The sequence below is a fragment of the Struthio camelus genome, chromosome 1, assembly GCF_040807025.1.
Source record: "Struthio camelus isolate bStrCam1 chromosome 1, bStrCam1.hap1, whole genome shotgun sequence".
Taxonomy (NCBI): domain Eukaryota; kingdom Metazoa; phylum Chordata; class Aves; order Struthioniformes; family Struthionidae; genus Struthio; species Struthio camelus.
Genome location: NC_090942.1, coordinates 80,660,328 through 80,681,268, shown reverse-complemented (window position 1 = coordinate 80,681,268; position 20,941 = coordinate 80,660,328). Strand labels below are relative to the sequence as shown.

At 39.3% G+C, this 20,941-nt stretch overlaps 1 protein-coding gene across 48 annotated transcripts in view; it reads right to left on the bottom strand.

Moving 5' to 3' along the window:
* PPARA (peroxisome proliferator activated receptor alpha) overlaps positions 1-20,623 on the bottom strand; it is a 39,520-nt gene extending 18,897 nt beyond the window's left edge. For 3 of the 48 annotated variants that reach the window (XM_068952439.1, XM_068952584.1, XM_068952725.1), the window contains exons 1-3: positions 19,919-20,176; positions 18,781-18,939; positions 16,458-16,584 (exon numbers count right to left, since the gene is read on the bottom strand). The gene's annotated coding sequence lies outside the window, so the exon portion shown is untranslated. Of the gene's footprint in view, positions 1-2,446; positions 2,555-2,955; positions 4,449-16,457; positions 16,585-18,780; positions 18,940-19,152; positions 19,343-19,426; positions 19,826-19,918; positions 20,177-20,373 lie in introns of those variants that run through there. The other 45 variants (XM_068952475.1, XM_068952672.1, XM_068952784.1 and 42 more) reach the window with 41 other exon arrangements.
* Between the last annotated feature and the right edge of the window lie 318 nt (positions 20,624-20,941).

Genomic DNA, 20,941 nt, shown 5'->3' with positions numbered 1-20,941 from the left:
TTAGGGAAAGGAATAATGAAACCTTGTCTTGAATCTTTCTTGTAACAGCAACTGAGAAAAACAGCAACTGTTCTCTGGCAACTCCAAAGGAGGCTACCAAATTTGTCTCCCCAGTGAGTCATCAACAAGAAAGAAAGAAATGAATGGCCAAGAATACGATCAGCACTGCTCTTCAAGGGTGTTCATCACAAAGCTGTCTTAGCCTTAAAAAGGTCGGCCATAGCACAGAAACATTATACTGCTCTTCAAACACGTGGGAAGAGCACTCTGCCTTGGTATAGCAGCTGAGGAAGTTCCAGGAGGCACTAGGCTCCCTCTAGCCAAATGTTACTTTAAGTTCTCTGTTGAACGATATACATCTCTGTAAGTATGACTTCTTAGTTCAGCACAAATATTTTTACAAGACTAAGTGAACACTGAAGTTTATCTTTAAATAAGATAAGCATTATTTAACAAGAAAGCAAAGTAAAAGCTTGATAGCTGAACTCTGAACACGGCCGCAGCTTTTTCAGCGGCACAGCCCTTATTGTCCAAATTGCATCATTTTTCACATTTACAGTAAATATTTAAAATTCACCAGTCTTTGCAGCTGAATTTATATAAGAGCAATGTAATAGCTAGTGAAATATAAATGAAGTGCTTATTGTTTTAACTATTAAATTATGTACCCTTCTGTACTTTCAAATGCTACTAGTAAATTGCAGCTGGTTAACCATTACGGCTCAGGTCAATGGTTAACTAGCTAAATTAGCAAGTACAGTGATTCAATAGCTATTTTTGAAGACTGTCACAATAAGGATACTAATTATTTTCATTACTGATTTTCTTCATTTGCTTTTATTTCATATTTCATTTAAGGTATTATTTCATTATTTCCTTTTATTTTAATTTCATTCTTCAGAAGCACAGAAAAACTTACACTAAAACATCCAGCATCCGCGCAATAAACCCTTTACCTTCTCTCTTCACAGTATTGTCATTGGCAGGTTTCATTTACTACGCATTGATATTCTAATTTGTGCTTGTATGAAAATAAAGCTTGTAAATAAAAAAATGTACCAAGTATAAAGCTCACTTAATAATGTTCTCAAGTAGTATTTTGCTTAAAAAAAAGCTTTATGAGTTTTAAATATTTCAACAGTAGATGTGGATGACTCAAACACTGAAACATCTGTACAAGTCAACTTATCTTCTTACTCTTAAGACTTCAGAAAAATCCTATGTCACAAAGACGCTGGCAGATGATTTTCTCTCAGGTTCCCATACAACATCCTAGCATCCAAAACCCCTCCCCCTACACACATCGCACACACAGAGTGAACTGAAAACAAGAGAATACATAGACAAATTAGAACACAATTTCATATAATTATGGTTTCAAGGATAAACAGATTTTACTGGAGCTCTATTAGAGTTTGTGATCTCTGAAGTACGTCAGTTTTTGGAAGAAGCCCCCTTTACCACCACCACACCACAAATACTCAATGGGTAATTCGCCTATATACTTAAGGCAGATTTTAAAGAAATCACAGTCAGAGTATGAAAGAAAAACACCTAATTATGCAGCAATCAGTTCTTTGTTTCATTTTTGGAAAGGGATGGTGCGAGATTAAACCCCTGAGATGGCCCTTCCACATTTGCCACGCTACGGATAACCCATGTTGGGAGGCAGGTCTTCGAGATGCAAAGGTCTCTGAGAAGCAGTGACAAAGTCTGGATTTACTGCATAAACAAATTGATTGTGTAAAGGGCTTGCTTGCAAATATCAAGGTTAAAGTTGAAATATTCATTACCTCTAGGTCACTTTGCAAATGTTGTAGCTGAAGACAGAACATTTAAAACTAGTGGGTACAATAGATACTTTTAGAAAACTGAGATGAATAAGAAGAGCCTGAATATAATACAGAAGCTACAGGATATTTCCAATATCCTGCTTTAACACATAAAATCATCAAGTGAAAACAAGAAAAAGTTGGCAGCTAAAATATGAAGTACAGGCTCCCATTTGGGAGAGGAGGTAGGTTTTCTCCTCTATCCTCTGACATCTGGTATGATTTTTATGCTTTGTAACCTTCCAAACCAGTAATATTTTACATTTTACAAAGCGTTACGTTTGTAAAACAGAGTATTCAGAAGTTTATAAGATAATTTACTATGGATGAAATTAAACATTTTTTGTAAGCCATCTCTTTTCCTCAAAGCTGCCAGCTGCACAAAAACAGAAAAAAAAATTTCTTTGTTTTCCTTTATACAGCTTCACTCTAAGATACTATATGCAACTAGTAAGCATCCTTACCTTTAAAAGGAATCAGAATTCACATAGGCTAATTTTGAAAAATAATACTAAAATTGCAAAGTTAAGCTCTTAAAAGTTAAGTAATGACAAAGCTTATGCAACCTTGATTATACTTCCTCATTTTAAGGCACTATTATAAAACATACATACATACTGCACACTGTTCTTTTTTCTCTACATCTTCGCCCTTATAACTGGACAGTGCACTCAACAGAAACAGAATTACACAGCTTGCAGGACAATCTGGTTGATATTAGTCTGCAGCAGGAAAAAAAAAATTTATCAGTTGATCAAAAAGGAGGAATATTCCTTGACTAAGAAAAACCAGAAGCGAATCCTCCTTCTCTGATTCATAAGTACTTGCAAAATTGGAGGAGCACTGGAGGGTTTCTTGAAGGAAAAAGACAGGTCACAGAGGTAACTTGTGTCTACTTGGTCAGGGTAAGGGGGGGACCAGAATGAGATTTACTCTCCTCCCTGCAACACACTTCTCTAATTGTATCAGTAGTTGCAAAGACAACACGCTTCTAGTCTTACATGGGAATAGTTGGTACAGTTCTGACACCGCAGATATTTTGCTGATTGATATTAAAAGTGGTAAAAAGAATACGGAAATATTCCCTTATTTTTATACTAATCCAAACCCCAGAAGAACTTACTGAGCCAGACAGCAGTCATTTCTTTGGTCCCAGAATTTTCTGTCCTGTTGGATTTTAAAAGACATGATCCAAAAAGACAGAGGAAAGGCAAGATTTTCTTACTGAAAATTAACAATTGTTTTTATCAACTTTTCCATACAAGTAATTATCCAACACCGTAAGCAAGCAGTTTTTAGACAGGACTACAACAAATGAATATATGTGCTGTACAAATAAGTTAACAATAAGAAGATACACACAAGAGCAGTGCTGATTAATGACTGACCAGATGTGCACAGTACAATAGTAAGAGACTGTATATTATACTAAGCAGAAATACTATTCAACTAGATGTACTCTGTCAGACTGGCAGGAGCATATACAATTATCCGGGAACTGTGGCACCTCTAACTCCTATTAGCCCACCAGGAGTACAAGAAAGTTTAACGGTAAGGCCAACATGGTTTATTTAGGCAAAACACTGAGATTTTAAAATCAAGTTTACTTTGTGACATATGCAGAGCAGATATTTTCCAGATATATAGAGAGGTATAACAAAGTTGCTAAAAACTCTTGTACCATGCAAGGTGCATGATATTCAGCATTAAGTTAAACTTACTTGTTCAACTTAAATCTCAGTTCTTATGATGTCAGTATTTTGTTAGTTATTCAGATATTTTTACTTTGAAAAATATGGAAACTATTAATACAATTATTAAATGTCATTTACATGTCAAAGCTACAAAATTATACTTTTCTTAGGTAAATTTTTAAAGAGTACATGTAAGGAGATATCAAAGTAACCGTACTAACACAACCTGTAATGTGGCAAGAAGAGTATTACCAACAGTGTAACATAAAAGCAGGATACAAACTGTGTGTGTACAGAAGACAAACTGGGGTTATCAAAGAGGAGGTAGCTATACTAAACATACAGGATTCCTTACACAATATTTAAGTGCAAAGCAGTTACTGTGCAGAATCTATATTAACAGAAATTTAAGGATCTAGGAACCTCTGTTTAAAAGTTAGGATCTCCCTGATCAAAAATCTAAAACCTAAACCTATATAATTATTAAAAAACCCAAATAGTTAAAGGCGACAAATTCAAAGTCCTCTTGGATTACAATATAAAATGCTATCAGACCTCCATAAGAAAAAGAACTTCAAATTGCTTATAATTTCAGGATATACAATGACACATAATAACAATTTAGCCCCCAGAATTTATTGAAATGACTGGCTAAATCTGCTCATATTTAAAAATACTTACAGACCTTACACAGAGAGAGAGAAAAAGACCGGAAAAAGGCAAGGAGCAGGGGGAATGACAAACTGAAAAAACATTAGAGGACAATGACATAATCTATGACAGCCACTGATCAACTACTTTGTAGTTCCTGAGCCAGCTTCAATCCCTGTTGGCATCTCCCTGTAGCTTCTTTCCAAGATTTAGTGGCACAGGGTAGAAGCTAATTCATGGGTCCTGACTGTCTGAAGTAGAGTCTCATTGCCTAGAATATACGGAAGAAAGATAATGTCTTGGAACAGGGCCATTCATCCCCCTTTTTAAATGCAACATTGTTTCTTTAAAACTACTTAGTTGCTGTCTATACTGTCATGATTATATATACATTATTTTCTCTGATGTTTTCTTTCAGCTATGTAAAACATTCTTTATATTCTAAATACTGACAAAAATCACTTATTTTGTCAAGAATACTGTTTAAGCAGCAGCTAATAACAGAACAGTAGCAAAGCTATTCAGGAGATAATTGAACTAATTCTCCAAAATATCACATCCTCTCATTTTCACACAAGAAAAGCAATTACTAATGGAGAAAAATAGTAACAGAGCAGAAATTAACTTTCAGTAAACAGACATAAGAGGATTCATCTCTCCTACTGTCAAGCACCTCACTTACATGTTTGAGTTGAGAAGAAGTCAATGAACTTTCCAGAGCCCTGATTGCTCCCTGAGGCCATGATTATAAATTTGTAGCAAGATCACTTCTCTGACCCAGTTCACTGCAAAGCCATGCAAATATTTGCGCTGGCTCAATGGAGGGAGCAGAAATAAGCAGCTGGGGAGAGAAATACCTGTGCTGCTCTGCTAAGAAAGAAATGTATATGCACAGACTGAATCCCCTCTGAAGAATCAAATGATTGTATTAACTGTCTAGGCTTCTATACTAGGCATATCAGTTGCCTGAAGGAAAGCAGCCTTGCCACTTAAGGCTCTAATGAGAACTGAAAACTCCTCTACAGACCAGACGGCCTTCATATTAGATTAAGCAGTATCACCTTTTGACATGGCCATGCACCTTTCATATAGGCTGGGCTGCTCACGCACATCCCACAACTATTTGTGGCTTCTGTCCTTCAAATAGCAAAACTCACCTAGAAAACTGGAATGCAGGACACAGAAGACACAGGCATTTTCTCTGAGCTGAAGCAACATGCTCCAAAAATAAAGTTACCAGTGCTGGAAACTCAAGCGGAGAGGTGTAATCTAGCTCAGAGAAAGACTTCAGCTGCTTAGCAGAGTATACCAATGTGCTACTATCAAACAGCTTTCCAACAGGAAACTTTTAATTCAGCAAACTGCTCAAGAACTTGATAACTAGGGACTTGGCTGAGAATATTTTACATTTACATACATAAGACTTAAACTGATTTTATATTAGACCAGAAAATATATTTCACAGGAAATCTGTATTCCATCTGTAATATTAGACTAGTTAATCTCCAGTTAACTAAAAGCCCAGCAGACAGATCTTGATTGAAGATGCAGAGAAATACCACAGTTCTAGGTTATCAGTTATGATGAGACCTCAAGCCTGTCTTTGAATTAGCCACTAACCCTTAGAACAACAGAAGCCAGATTTGACTTCATCAGCAAGGGACTATAAAAGGTTTTGCAGCCTCTGCCTCCAGGCACAAGAGATAAGGCTTACAGGTCTATCTGAAATCATGCTTACTTTCTTCCACATAAATGGACATTAGATGCATCAAACATAACATTATACAAACTTGTACCAAGGTCCTTCTGATACAAAGAAAAGACAATTTTTCCTTGCTTACTTCCATAAAGAATAGAGATGGGGCTGTTGTTTGAACTGACATCAAGCTCAAATATATTCATTTGCATTGTTTTATAGAATATCAGTATGACGTTCAGATGTTTTTTATTGCTTCCTTCACCCCCACAAGTGTGAGCTTTCACATCTAAAAGGTGAATACTTAAGTGTTTTTTGTAACTGGGGATAGGAAAGTCTGACTTTCATTTTAATTTTCATGAGATCTGAATGGAAACTTATATCAGAGGAGCTATATGGCAGAAGGAGCTCTATGTATATAAAGCTTTTAAATCTCTCTTTTACCTAGTCTGCTGAATCTTTTAAATTCTTACAAGAAACTAGTCAAGACTTCAGATAGTATTACTCAGTATTAGTCAACAGACTATAGAATATTGCATTAGGATTACTGGCAGCCAACACTGCTCTCCACTTTACTGTTTTCTTCAAAAAGCCTTTTTTTTTTTTTTTTTTAAACACTACAGTGTAGTTTCTGCTGCTTAGGCCAGTCTGATCACTGGAAGATTCCTGACTCTACAACAGGCACTGTCAATTTCTTAAGTGGAAAAATTTGTGGAAAAGTCTTTAGTTGTTGCTTGGACTTTTCTTGTCAAGATGCCTAGAAATTCTGAAGAACTGGTAACTTGTAAATTTTTTCCTTTCTCCATTTATCCTATGTCTGGTTCCACTTTTATAGAGGGGGGAAAAAACCCTAAAAAACAAAACAAAACAAAACACAAAAAACAAGCTCTGACACATGGTTGAGAATTGACTACATGCTTAATACTATAGAATAAGCATACTATAATTAACATTATGACATTTCAATAAGAAAAGGAATGCCTGCACAATAGCACGAGGGAAGTTTATTCAATTATCACATTAGTTATTAATGTATATAAAACAAACATCCCTATGAGAGTTAATAATATCCGGCAGTTCTGATGCACTTACAGTGAAGTCAGTATAATTTATTAATAAGAGATTCAAACAATAGGATTTTTTTCCCCGCAAGAAACTAAATCATGATAACATCACTCAGTAACCACTATGGTATAGTGTACTCAGTGTTCTCTGCCATGTGTTCTCTCTCAAGTTCAGATTCAGTTCCATATGCACTACTTACAGCTCACCACAGTTTCTAATAATAAGAAATAAATAAATAATAAAAAACCAGCTATTCACTGATACATATACCTTCATGCTTGCAACACACACTGCCTTTTTCTTTCCCTCTCCAACCAACCTCCAGTTTTTGCCCTTTATCTCATGCTGTTTCAATGGCCGTATCTGTTCAGGTCACTGTTCTATTCCACTCAAAACATTCCATGCTTACAGCCAGATCCAAATGACTACACATGTTAACCATAGCAGCCCTAGCAATTCATGCTTCAGAATTTACAGATTCTAAATCATTCATGAGAACATCTTTTAGGCAGTGAAGCTTAAATAATTTACAGTGTTTTGCACACAGATGCTCCTTCTGTTTGCTGAAGGCTTTCATGTGAAGACCAGAACTATTGAGAACAGAAGATCTGATGCATCATTTAAAAGGTCATTTTCTTTATGTGTACATTAAAATCTAGGATTTGATTTATGATTGATATTTGATCCAAGGCAAGGTCACATTCAGACAAACATGACATGTATGTATTTGCTATTTGATCCAAGATCCAAGGTCACGTTCAAACAAATGTGTCATCTGAGTATGTGGTATATTTTTATTACCATGTTAATGAACTTAAAGCTCTCTTACTTCCCCCATCTGTCCCAAAACTACTTATCCATTTATTGGGAAGTCATCTAATAGCTTAATATTTTTCTACATTTCGCAATATCATACAAACGTTTGTCAAGCCAATTACCTAAGCCAAGGTTTTGAATTGATGAACAACTAAGAATACCTCAACTTGAGAAATCAGAGCCCCAGCAGTCAGGTCAGTATCTGAGATTGAAGCTATATCTGGCTGCAAGGTACGCTCAAAATCAAGAGAGAGAAAAAAAACCAAAAAACAAAAACCAAAGCCCAAGCAGTATGTCTTACGAACGGTGTGCACATATTAGATATTCGCAACTATCATCATGTTTCTTCTACAAATATTATCTGAAAGTTTTAGAGGTTGAGTCAAAGCCAATTCCTACATATCCAGCATTTACAAACAGCCTACACATCTGTCCTAACATGGTGCTCGCTTGGAAACAGATGCTGGAGACTAAATAGAAATGTTGCAATTGTTTCCTTACACACAGAGTACTGCATTTCAGATTATACAAAGTAACTTCCCAACAATTTTCTAACCATGCCCTGATACTCTAGAGACTTCATTTGCTGAATAATAAAGATATCCGAGGGTAAAAGGCAAATACAAATTGCATTTTAGTGTGGTGACTAAATGATTACCTCCAATATAATCAATTTTGAAGTAAATAAAATGTAAGCCCCTTGCTAAGTCTCCTGCAGAGTACATTTTCACTGCATATGGTCAAAATAAACTTCAGAGGCTAACAAATTAAAGCCATCTGCACATCTAAAATGTCAATTAAAATTATAATTTAATACGTACAGAGGCAGTGCCAGGCAAAATACTTGGCTATTTTCCATTAAAATATTGACTGTACTGTTACATAAACCTCTATACCTCAGAAATTTTAGTTGTTCTTGTGCTTGGTGAAAAAAAAAAAAAAAAAAAAACCACTTAACTGTCCTATCCAGAACATAACAACTGTTACAAGCAAAACTGTCTAACAACTCTACTAACAAACATGAGATTTTAGACAGTCTGTATTTATTAAAAAAAAAAAAAAATTGCCACTAATTTACAGAGGTAAGTAAGATCCTCAATAATTCCTCAATGAGAAGCACTTTATCAAAACTGCAGTAATATCCTGAAACTCCTTAGGGCTCATATATACCTTAAATGTGTTCCTATAAACTAGGACATTGAATTTCTTTTGTTGTGCCTCCACAGACACTTATACACAATAGCAATTGGTATATATTGCTAATCAGACATTTCTTATTGACAGGACTGGTAGTAACGTACTCTAAGAACTAAGAATTCTTGCTTTGTTATAAAATCAAAATACATGCCTGAACTTTAAATTACACCAAAATGAAGGCCGAGAAATGCTTAACTAATCTTTTGTTCTGTGAACGTACTTCTTATTCCCGTGTCATTTCAACCCTGCTTACTCTCAACAGAGCAAAGGAACATTCCTGTGACAAAAATACTTGCCAGCTGAACACAACCTAATACCTGGCCTCATTCTGCAATGTAATCTAATGAATTTTATGGATATCAAGTAGTTTTGAGTTATTTTGTTAACTGGTAATGAGATTTCTGATGTTGTAGATAACTGTGAGTTTAAACAACATGAGACAAGCCTGAGAGCATTAACTTACGACACCACACAAGAGTCAAAAGTAGAACTCATACTGGTATTTACTATTAGCAGTATTAAAACACTGGAATAACGACAACTTCTGTGAGAAAAAATAAAAACTTTAATTTCTCTTGATATGCACTCCAGGACAAAAAAAAACTTTCATACTGTTGTCACCCCATGTCTTCATATCGTGCCTCCTTGATCCTTCCCTTGCTCACAATACTTCTAGTTCACTCTCCCCACACAGTGTCCCTGAACTACTGACTAGGCAAACAGCAAACACATGCTGTAGCTAGTCCAGAGTTGCATGTCGCAACTGGCTTGCTAGTGCTTCTATGCTGATTGGCAATTGACAGGCCAAACACAAGAGATAATTGCTGACTTCACATTGTGTCATTTCCTCAGCAGGGTCAATAACATGTTCCTTTCTTCTTTCCAGTTACCCACTTTCATGAAAAAATATAGGACTATAACGCCTTTGCATTACTCAGTTTTGGCAAGACTTGCCAGTAGGTTCAAAGTTATTCGAATGGAGAAGGCAGCAGACAGTACTGCATATACCCAATTTTCTTGGGTAAGTAGACTAAAGGAGATGAGAAAATAATCCTGAAAGGATACAGCTTTTGGTATAGTAGTTTAGGAGCATAACTTTCCTCCCAGACAAGCCCGGAATCTTCCTCCTCCTTCTGTTCAGTTGGCTTTTAGAATTTGTTTTATATTTGCCAAGGTTTGTAAAATAAAGAGTACACTGGATACCTGAAGTTACATTAGTACTTTAAGCGTTCTACAGTTTTCCTAGGTCCATCCCTTGGACTCCTAATCATGTACTTTATTAGGAAAAAGATAATTGTCTATCCTTAGAATAGTGGTTAAATATTCACTTTGGTTGAGGACTTCTGACCTGTAGGCAAAAATGCTAGCTCTTACAGCCGTCCTAGTGACAACATTCTTCTTGAATAAAGCAAGGAGTTTTTGCTTTGGAAGGATGCTTTTTATCTCAAAAGAGAAAAAAAATCCCAAGAAAAACAAAAAGATGCAATAGATTATTTAAACCAACATGCTAAAACGTCCAAACCATCGCTCAGCTTTTCACATTAAGATCACCTATTTATCAATAAGATCATTTAAAGTTTTAATTCAATGTTACCTGCCTTTCAACCACAACCAGGCTTTGCAGTTCCCCCTTTCTAGAACATAGAATATCAAGTCAGACACAACTCAGCCACTTGGCAACTCCCCAGTTTTGCGACCCCCAATTTCATTACAGGGCCCCAGCTTGAAACAATCGACATCAAAAACCACAGCTCCGCATCTATACCTGCTACCGCAGTAGCTCCTCTACTTATGATCTGCATTCCTTAAAAGGAATATGAAGCCTCTCAGTTTCCTCTTCATTTACAGCTTAAACCTCCATTTAAGTTCAGTCCCTTCTTTTTTTGGCTTGGGACAGAAAGCTGCTTACTTCGATATCTAACTGCCACTTTTGCTTCAGAGATCAACAAAAAAATCTTTTTGCCTAAAGTCTATCTCCTTTTCAGGCTCCAGCCTTCTCCCCACCCCCAAATCTCAAGTTTCAGTTTCTGCTTTACCCCAGCACTCTTAGCTTCAATACTCTTTCAGCTGTCTTATTCCTCTCTTTCATAAACTATGCCAACCCATCCTCAAATCATCTCCTTCATCCCCTCGGGTGCTCTAGTCTTCTATCTCAACTTCTCTAGTATCTGCACAGCTGCACATCTGCAACCCCTTGCATGATTCACCACCAAACATAACAGACCATGATTATTCACTATTTGAAAAGCCACAGTGGAATTTATATCTGTTTCTGGAAGAGATTCAAGAAGCCTGAATTTGCCTTCTCTAGCAGAGAAGGACACCACTGTGTATTTTCTGTGGTTTTATTCCACTGACAAACTTCATTCCCTTGCCTAGCCATACTAGCAAGACATATTTGATAACCTAAATTCAGCTTAGTAAGTTTTATATTGTATTAAAGATATTGACCTTCAGAGAAGATACTCTACATTAAGGCCCCTTCCGTTCGGTTGCTTTTGCAAGTGTCTTTTTGAAAATTAACTGAGGTAATCTCAATGTGCTAGCTTTCATGCTCTTCTGCCAGTGGATAACCTCTAATGTCTTCTACAAATAACACCTGGAAGCTGCTTGGTTTGCTTATTCTTCAGTGTATTATAATTCTGCTCATTCCTTCACAGTTTTTTTTTTTTTTTAATACAGGCTCAGCTATTACATTGAAAAAAACTACTCAAAATAAACTAACTTCGATTTAATGACATGCTACAACTCAGAGTATGCAGAGCGGAACATGATAAAAAGTTCTTTCTTAATTTTTGTTTATTAAAGGAAAAGGTTTTCAGTTTTGTTCCAGTAACAGAGAAATTCTTATCATAAGTTTTTCCTCATGACAAATGTATCTCACACACACAAAAAAAGTTTACACTGAATTAACATTGCTGAGTGGAGTCTTGGCAACAGGCACGAATGTAATGAATCTACATTTTTTGGCAAATAGACATGAAGTACTTGTACTTCCAAGTTACTGACATGTCAGATAGAGGATATACTTGGGACATATGACTTCACAGTTCTAAATCAGGTCATTCGCTGCAGTATCGAGACCACAAGCCTCACACCCCTGCACGATCAAAAATGTCAAAATATAATCAATTATTTTCCTGACATCTAAGCTGTCTGCTGGTCCTTCATATGAATGAAGGGTGTCTACTTAGTGGTTTAATAGCTCTGTATTAACAATAGTATTGCCATTGCTGCTCTCCCTCACTGCTATTTTTAAACTGGTGAAGCAACTGAAGCACAGAAAGGTTAAAAAAAAAAATAGATTATTGAAACAGCCAGGAAGAGAAATGTTCTTTTAAGAGACACACACATACTTTCATATAGCAGTTTTATTTCACTTTGTAAGACTTTTTAGCTGATTGAATCAGACTTTGGAGAAGCAGTTACAGGGATGCAGCACTCACAGCCCTTTGCAGAGCCAATAAAAGTTGTTGGATGCAAACTGAAGTTACGTTACAGGTACAGTTAAACAAGCCAGCTTAAGTAATCTAATAGCTCCCTGCCATCAAAAGGATATCCCTTTCATAGCTCCCTGACATCATCAGTCCTGTGCCTTTCTCCCTTCTTCACTTCCAGCTTCACAGCTCCAATCCTATCCTTGCACTGGCTCTCATACTTGCCTGACCTCTCCGGCCACATGTGTAATAGTAAATAAGACAGGGCCAGAGTCCAGGCTTAAGCCATACTGTTAACATGCTCTCTGACATCATTTTGGCCCATATCGGCTAGGACTCTCCCAGAGAAATACCCAGGCATGGTTAAGGGGACAGCACATACAAAGCAATGAACGCCTCTCAACTGGTAGTTCGAACGCAACCACTTTGTTTCAGGAGGAAGACAGTTAGGTATGCGGAAGCAAGTTGCATCTTGCCATTTTGTTCCAGGTCCAGAGAACAGTCCCTATTATATTCCCCAGAATAGACATGGCGTCAGTGAGACAATTCAGCTCATTAAACTGGAAGAAACGGAACACAGAAAAATATAAATAGTCAGAGTTAGCTGAACTGACTCGCTACGGGGCCAGCACAAAGAAAGGATGGGACAGCACGGCTGGTAGCAAGAGAAAGAAGCATGAAGAGAGAGCATGACTGACTGATCTCTAACAACAGTTGCTAAATCAGCTCAGCCCACACCGTGTAACCACACCTCCCACTGTAAGCCTCCTGTCTGCAGGGCTATCAGATATAAAACAGAGACGGGACACCCTATTCTATGTTTTTATGTCTATATATATTAATTATACATAATATATACATTACATTAAATATATCTTATATAATTACATATGTTATTATATTATAAAAATTATATATATATATATATTAATTAATATCATTTAACCCAGGTAGAAGACAGTGATAGTTGTAAACTGGTCTACATGCTTAAAGGATAATTAGTATTAAATTTCCACAGGACTTACTCTCTTGAGAAAATGCAACTCCCCATAGCTAGAATTATGGTAGATGAGTATGCTGAAAAATTAGACGCCCAAAATATACTTTTAGAAGCTGAACGTTTGACAGCTTTTTGAAAATATTGGCCTATTTATGTACAGTCACATCTCTATGGAAATACAATATACAAAATGTACACCTGCTGCTTTTTCCAAAAGCAGTACCATATGCCAGGAATTACTCTTGTCTCTCAGCTACAGGTTTTCAAAAGCTGCTACCTGACTTATTTCTAGTCAGTCTGACCTGCTCATCTGTACGCAGCAGCCTTTTGTCCTGAGTTGCATATAATTATTTTAAAAAAATAATTTTAGAAGTAAAAACTAGTTCAAATTTCTTATGTGTTCTCTGTGGGCCATATGTGGAATATGAGTATATGCACTACACCATTTTAAAGTTTTGTACGCATATAACATGACAACATAAGTCACAGAGCAAAATTGCCAACAACCTTGTCTAAAACCACTGACAAGTCTCCTGTTTACACAGCTCTCTTCTAGTGAAGCTGCATCCACACAACATACTGCATAGACTAAAAGCACACCCAAGAAATCCTAATAATTCAGCACACTTCTGCAAAACTGAATATTTACCTGCACATTAAGGAAGAAAATTTGGAAACTTGCATTTAGGCATGTCCAACTTCACTGACATAATTTTAGTGTCCAGTATTTTGCATCTGAGCTAGTTATTTTTTAAAATTATTCTTAAAACTACTAACTTTCATCAAGAACGTAGTTCTAGCCTCCATTATAAACATAATTTTAATGCTAGCAATGTACATTGCCTGTAATGTCCCCCTAAAATTGTCAAAAAGCCCACAATATCCACTATGACCTGTGGGCTTTTTTTAAAAACTTCAGAGCGGGTGAATTAGTGGATCCTTTTAAAGGAGCACCCATCAGCTCTATTGTCAAGACGCTATCAAGCACCGCCCGATAATAAATCCAAGAGTCTCCAAATACACTCTCTTTTGACACAATGCCCATTCCTCCTCTCTCCTCTCCTTCCCACCCTCCCTAAATCCATACGGTTCCATGTTATATTTTTCAGCCTAACTAGTCTAGGGAACATTCTTCATCCGCGCAGAATAAAGATGCGAGAGGGATTTGTTTTGTTTAATACAAGCCTGCACTGTGACTCCAATGCCATGTACTTAACATTCTTGTTGAAGCAGTAACACTAACAGGAGACCAGGAAATGTCAACAGTAACTCAAGTCTTTGCTTCCAAATAAGTTTTGCTAACAGACAAAAGTTCTTCTTACCATGCAAATTCACCTTCTGGTTTTAAGTTGAGCGTTTTCTTCAGCAAATTGTTATATTAACCACTTCCATAAGACAGAGAATTATTTTAAAAAAACAAAACCAAAAAGGCATGTAGGGACTGTTATCTGTGCCTGTGTTACACAGAAAAACGAATTGCAATACAACTCTGCAGGCAGGTATTAGAACTCACTGAGACAACATCATAGTGCTAGATGCATACACATATCCAAAAAGACAGTAAGCCCTGCCTCAAAACCTTAATCACAGGCAGCAGAATAGTTTCAAATAATCTATTTTTATATTAGTCTAAATAATTTTAGAACAGATTGCAATATCATTTTTCCATGCAAAACACTAATTACATCAAACTATAAGCACCATTTACAACAGTAAATGCTCTCACCACCAGGATTTTATACAGTCTTTGATGAGTAAGAAGTTAATCTACCAGTAGTTCATCTGCACATCAAACAGCAGCTCTTTTTTTACATACTTATCAACAAACTGAAAATATAAAATACTGCACTCACTGGCTTTCATGTGTATTTCAGCTGGCTGAAACCAAATACCAGAGGACCTTACAACTTCAGCAGCTGCTAACTGCCAAGTAATTACTTTAAGTTCCTAAAGGCAGACACATTTTTGAATGAGTTTCTTTTACTACTTGGAAGGATTAATTGAATGATCTTATAATTTACCAATTAAAAAAAAAAGAGATCAAGTTATCAGCATTTCTAGAAAGGAGAGGTATTTTGCCAAATTCTTGCAAATTTATTTTGCACTGTTAAGCGTTTCCACAGGTATAAGATAACTGGAACTCAATAAATTTAGACATTTAGACATACTTTTTTCACTATATTCTTCTCTTCGTTAACCCTCAATTTTAAAGCTGCAAAGTTAAAAAAAAAAAAAAAAAAGTATCTACTTCTCATGCTTAGTGTATTTTAAAACATAAGGAAAAAAACCACACAAACCAGTCATGTAACAACCTAAGCCTAAATCAGAAATAGACTGCCTGTGAATTATATTTTATAATTTGTATTAATCCATGTATAAGAAGTTCTCCACTGAATACAGCAATTATACTTCCTATATATTTAAAGACACATGCAAAGCATTTATAAATAAATATTGTTTCATAAGCAGAAACTATTAGAACTGGTATGAGGAAGCAGAATCAGATTTGGCAACATCTCAACGCCACATGCAATCTGGTCACATAACAATGTGCTTCATATCCATTTCATGTTTTATAAAACAAGTCAAATATTAAACTAGAATCTCTCAATCTATTAAGTGTATTTTGAGTATAGTGATGACTGAGCGTCTAATCTTACAGGACAAGTAATTTTTCATTCAGGAAATATCAGCACTCTACTTCATAAAAAGTTGTTTAATATTTAATTTTACACACCTTGTCCTGTGAGATACTGAGCACTCTACTTCTAAAACATTAAGAATTCAGAATTCTACTGAGTAATGCCTTCACACAACTTCCTTCTGTTTAAAAGTACAACACAGCAGTAACTATCAGAACATATGGAAAAATTACTCTGTTCTCCAGACTGTGCTGTTACCTTCCATTTATCAAATATTTGTCCGTACTAGTTGCTCACATTTCTTTCCTTGTCAGTTGACAAGGAAACATAACCACTCTTTACAGAAATTCTTCCTCAAATGTTTTTCTTCTCTAGCTGTCCAAAAAAACCCATGCCAAGATAGCTCTCAATCCACATATTTACTTACCACTTCATGCAGCCTCCTGCAAGGTTGAAGTAGAAGTTGGTTTCCATAATCTGTACCCCTTCCATGTCATGTGCACATTGGTGTTAACACGTGGCTCTTCATAAATAAAAAGCTGCTGACATTCTTTCTTAAAAATAAATAAATTGAGTGAGTAAAAATTTCCCAAAGCTTCCCACTCTATATTAAAACATGTATGGTAATACTTTTTCATATTTCTTGACGCTTTTTCAGAAAAATATACTATTATTTCATTTGAGCTAATGTTATTTTTTAAATCAATTTATTAATATAACGCTTTTACAGCGGGACTACTCTGACATCTAGCTAAATGGAGGCTCTAACTGGTACACCCTGATATCATTCTGATCTTTTTTCTCCGTATTAGAATAAATCAAAAGCACTCAGTTAACACCATTTTAGTCAAAGTCTTGTGGTATTCTCCTAATTAGCTGTTATAAAGCAAATACTTTTACTCAAAGAGCATTCTCAAAACCATCCAAGTATTCATGTGGACAAACTGTTAGAGCAGCTACGGTTTCTGCTGCACACATGCATATCCACAAGGTGTCTTTGCAACAGGCCTTTAAGTGCCATTCACACCCCAAAGGTAGAGATTTTACTTTCACATACTTTAGAGGGCTTCTTTAAAACAAACAACCAAATAAAAACTTCATTTATCTTCACAGACAATTATGGAGTTCTCTTTTTTCCTCCCCTTGTAACAAATATTTCATTTGAGAGAACTCAAAACTCAAATCTCAGCAGGTAAGCTAGAGCAAAGACAAAAAAAAAAAAAAAAAAAAAAAGAAAAAGGTTCTCCTTGACCCCTTGACCACCCCAGATCAACAGTGAGCACTATAATCCATTTTCTGGAACAAGATGAATATCTTAGGCCATGTGTCCTACACTGCTGTAGGATATTACCATCTTCTGTAATATTTTAAAATATTTTAAATATTGAATTTTTAAATATGTTGTAATATTTAAAACATAACCATACAAAATCACAACTGCAATGCAACGACTTTTTCCATGGTTAAAAATTCACTATTCCCTTTGAGGGGATTGCATTTTTGAGGGATAAAAACAGAAAAAAAGATGACAGCAAAGAAATACTGAAATGCAAGGGAGAAAAATACAAGTTTTCATGACGTACAAGATCATAATAGGTAATCAAAACTCCCTAGGCCACTTGATTATAGAGGATGAGATTCAATATAAAGCATCAGGAGATTGATAAGAACTTTTTTTTGGACGATGTCAAGTGCTCCTTCCATACACGGAAAAAGAAAAAGAGCCTGCTGTCTACACAGTTCTACAAACGTCTGATAAGGTCAGTTCACACACTCATCCTTCCGAAATACATTGTGCTACTTAAATCCAAAAAGTTGCCATTAAAAGTAACTAGCAGCCAAAGGCTGTTTGATAGCTCACGGGAAATAACAAAATTATGATACTGGTTTAGCTCTGAGTGGACTTGTGACCACATCACAGGAACCACCACTGCTGTCAGTTTCAGTATGAGAGCAGGTATCCTCAGTATTAACATAGCGGTTCAAAATTTGAAAAGGATTGACTTTGCTGCCTGGAAAAAAAAAGCAAGTTTCAGCCCGATATTTAGTGTTAGATACTTATAAGAAAGTTTGTTCGTGTTCTACAATACAAGAACAGGTTGATGAAACCTTTGCTTCCCAGCAAAACTTATGCAACTTCTTCATGTGTGCAGTACTTCTATGACATCCAATGCCACAGAAGTGTCAGACATCATTATTTCAAATAATCCTGTCCTCACACATCTTCCATTTGAGAGCTTAGAAATAGCTACTCACACCAGTGAGATGGGGCTAATCTTAATATGAATAGACAAGGCCATTTCCAACTTAAAAACAAGACCTTTTAACACTTCTTTCCATTTCTATGTGAATGCTATCTTTTCCACTCTTTCAGAAAACAAGTGGACAGGCCTATAGGGACAATCAAGAACACGTTTTTCTTGTCAAACCACAAAAACAAATCTAGGGGGAGCTGCCACTGACCCACTCCTCCGTCCAAGGATAAATCCGGCCAATTGCATGGTAAAAGCACAACCTGTCTGAAGGATAACCTCCAAACACCTTATCTTCCATCCGGCGCATATGTTGCTTTCTCAAACTAGGTAAGGACAATTTATATGTGCTGTGTTCAGGAGATACTGCAACAGCAAAAAAGCACTTTTTAAAAGACAGGACTTCTCTTTCTCTCCCTCTCTCTCTTCCCCTTCCCCCAACACCCTGAAGTCTCCCCATAAAGTTTCCCAGATTGCTCTTTAGCCATAAACACTAACCTCTGCCAGGGCTGGTTCCTGCTGGTTCTTTAACCCCTGTGACCTCGGGGCGCCTCCCACCGCGGCTCCCCACACAGGCAAAGCGGAGGCGTGAAGCCCGAGCGCAGCAACAGTAATGGCTAAAGCATCTCCCCAAACCAGCTAACTCTCTCTCCTCGCCTTTGCCACCGCCGCCACCACGGGTTTGCAGAACGTTTCAAAACACAACGACCAAAAAAAAAAAAGGGGGGGGGGAGGGAAGGAAGACCAAGTCGTTAGCTCAACTGCCGCCGTTTTAGCGAGACAGAGACCCCGCTCCCACTGCCCGTGCCCCCTCCCCGCCGAAGCCCAAGCGAGGGACGCAGGCAGGCTCTGCGCTGCCGACGCTAATACCGTGCATTACTGCCGGCCGGCGGGCAGGCGGCTCGGCGCTGCTGCCCGCAGACGCCGGCGGCCCATGAGCGGAGCGGGGCAGGGCAGGGCCAGGCCGGGTCGGGTCGGCGCCGCCGCGTCCCCGGCCGCAATCCGCCGCGGGAGGCGCGCAGGGCTCGGCTCGGCTCGGCTCGCCCGCGCCAACCGCCGCGGCCAGCGCGGGCGCACCCCCTCGCCGCCGGCGGCCGCCCAGCGCGCACACCCCAACGGGGCAGGGAGGGGGGGGCAGAAGTACCCCAATCCCGAGTCTGACTGACGCGGGGCGGCAGGGTGACAGGTACCGGAAGTGAGGTCGCGGCACACACCTCCCACAATGGCCGCCTGCTATTGGCTCCGCGGGGAGAAACCTGTGGAGGGGGGAGGAGGGCGGAGGCCTCCGCGCGCCCCCCGCACCCCACCCCCCGCCGCCGTGACCCCCCACCCCCCACCCCGCGGGAGACTCACCCGGCGATGAGCTGAAACCAAAAAACGAAGAAATAAGAGGGAAAAGCCCAACGGGAAAACGCGCCCGGGGCAGCCCGGCGGGTACGGTCCCGTGCCGCCCTCGCCGCCAGCGCACCGCGGTCGCCCGCGGTAACGGCCGCCCGCGCCGCCCCTCAGGGCCCCGGCGGCGACGCTCACCGCCCCCCGGAGCGCGGGGCGGGGGGAGGAGGGGGGAAGCCGAGCCCGGCCCGCCCGCAAGCTTCGGTCAAGGGCAAAGAAAACGCGAGAGAGTCAAGAGACAAACCGGCGCTGGCTGAGCGGGCGAAGGCATCTGCCCGGGAACAAAGTCTGGGCTGGCTCTGCCTGCCTCTTATCCGCCCGCCGAGCTATTTGCGGAGCGCGGCGGCCAGGTCGCGGCGCTCACGTGAAGGAGCGGCGCACGCAGCGCTGCCCGGTCACACGCAGAGGTAGCGGGGCCGGGGCCGGGGCCGGCGCCTCATCCCCGGTCACGCGTGAGGCGAGCGCCCAGCGCCTGCCCGCCGGTCCCCTCCCTCCTCCCCCCACCCCTCCGCCGCCACGCCGCGCGCTGGCCCCGGCGGCCGTTGGTCCCCGGCGGCCGTTGGTCCCCGCCGCGCAGCGGGCGCTCGCGGGGGACGGGGGCTCCCCAGGGCTCACCGCCCCGGCACGGCTCGGCCCGCCGCGGGCCGGCAGGGCGCTGACATTGCCCGGGCACCTATGTGTTTTTTTTTTTTTAAAAACCTGTGGCGCGGGAGGGTCCGCTGTTGGTGGGGAGGTCGAGCCGCCGACCCAGCTCCGTCCCGAGTCCGGGCCGCTTGCACTGGAAAAGCTGGGGCTCGCCTTTGATGCGGAGCACCGTCAGGAAACGGGGTACCACCGGGTTGGGTGTGCTGCCTGGGGCACAGCAGCAGCGGCCCGGGCGGCTCGGCGTTACAGGCTGACAGGGCGGCCCACTCCAGCGGCATCCTCCTGACCCACGCGCCGGATGGAGGCTGCTGGCTACCTGCAGCTGTTTTTTTTTTTTTTAAGGGGTATTATTTAGTTTAGAAAGTTATTACAGGGAACAGCTACCAAAAAACAAACACACACACACACACACACACAAAACCCCTAGAAAACAACACACACACCCACAAAACACAAAATCCTCCACAAAACACAAAATCCTGAAGAAAAATTGTCTGTACATGACTGATTTCTTCAGTCTCTCAGGGACTGAAGGTCTTCAAAAGGCACCCAAAAGTATAAATACATTGTTTTTAAAAGATAATCCTTTTTTTTCTTTCTTTTTAACAGAAATTTCTACTCT